This window comes from Propithecus coquereli, unplaced genomic scaffold (assembly GCF_000956105.1).
Source record: "Propithecus coquereli isolate 6110/MARCELLA unplaced genomic scaffold, Pcoq_1.0 Scaffold255, whole genome shotgun sequence".
NCBI classification, from domain to species: Eukaryota; Metazoa; Chordata; class Mammalia; order Primates; family Indriidae; genus Propithecus; species Propithecus coquereli.
In genome coordinates this window covers 1,524,317-1,525,035 of record NW_012148119.1, presented here as the reverse complement: position 1 = coordinate 1,525,035, position 719 = coordinate 1,524,317, and the positions used below count along the sequence as shown (strand labels likewise).

The following is a 719-nucleotide window of genomic DNA, read 5'->3' as shown; positions in this document are numbered from 1 at the left end:
ATAGCTAAAGTAAACCTAAGCGAAAGGAAAAAAATGAGAGGCATCAATTTACCAGATTTCAAGCTATACTACAATAGATAGCCACATGTAGAAGACTGGAAATAGGATCTGTTCCTCTCACCTTTCACAAAAATCAACTCATGATGGATAACAGACTTAAACATAAGGCATGAGATCCTAAGAATTCTGGAAGAAAATGTTGGAAAAACTCTTATAGATATTGGCCAAGACAAAGAATTTATGAAGAAGACCCCACAAGCTGTCACAGCAACAACAAAAATAAGTAAATGGTACCTGATCAAATTAAAAAGCTTCTGCACAGCCAAGGAAACAATCATTAAAGTGAATAGACAATGTACAGAATGAGATAAAATATTTGCATGCTATACATTTGATAAAGGGCTGCTAACTAGAATCTATAAAGAACTCAGCCAAACCAACAAAATATCAAACAATCCCATTAAAAAGTAGGCAAAGGACATGAACAGAAACTTTTCAAATGAAGATAGAATAATGGCCAAAAAACATGAAAAAATGCTCATCTCCAATCATCACGTAAATGCAAATCCAAACCACAATGAGATATCAGCTAACTCCAGTGAGAATGGCTTTTTATCAAAAAGTCCCAATACAGCAAATGTTGGTGTGTATGTGGAGAGATAGGAACACTCATACAATGCCCATGGGACTGAAAACTATTAATAGAACGACCCATATGG

At 34.9% G+C, this 719-nt stretch overlaps 1 pseudogene; it reads left to right on the top strand.

The window, feature by feature from the left end:
- LOC105812566 overlaps window positions 1-719 on the top strand; it is a 104,167-nt pseudogene that overhangs the window by 86,840 nt on the left and 16,608 nt on the right.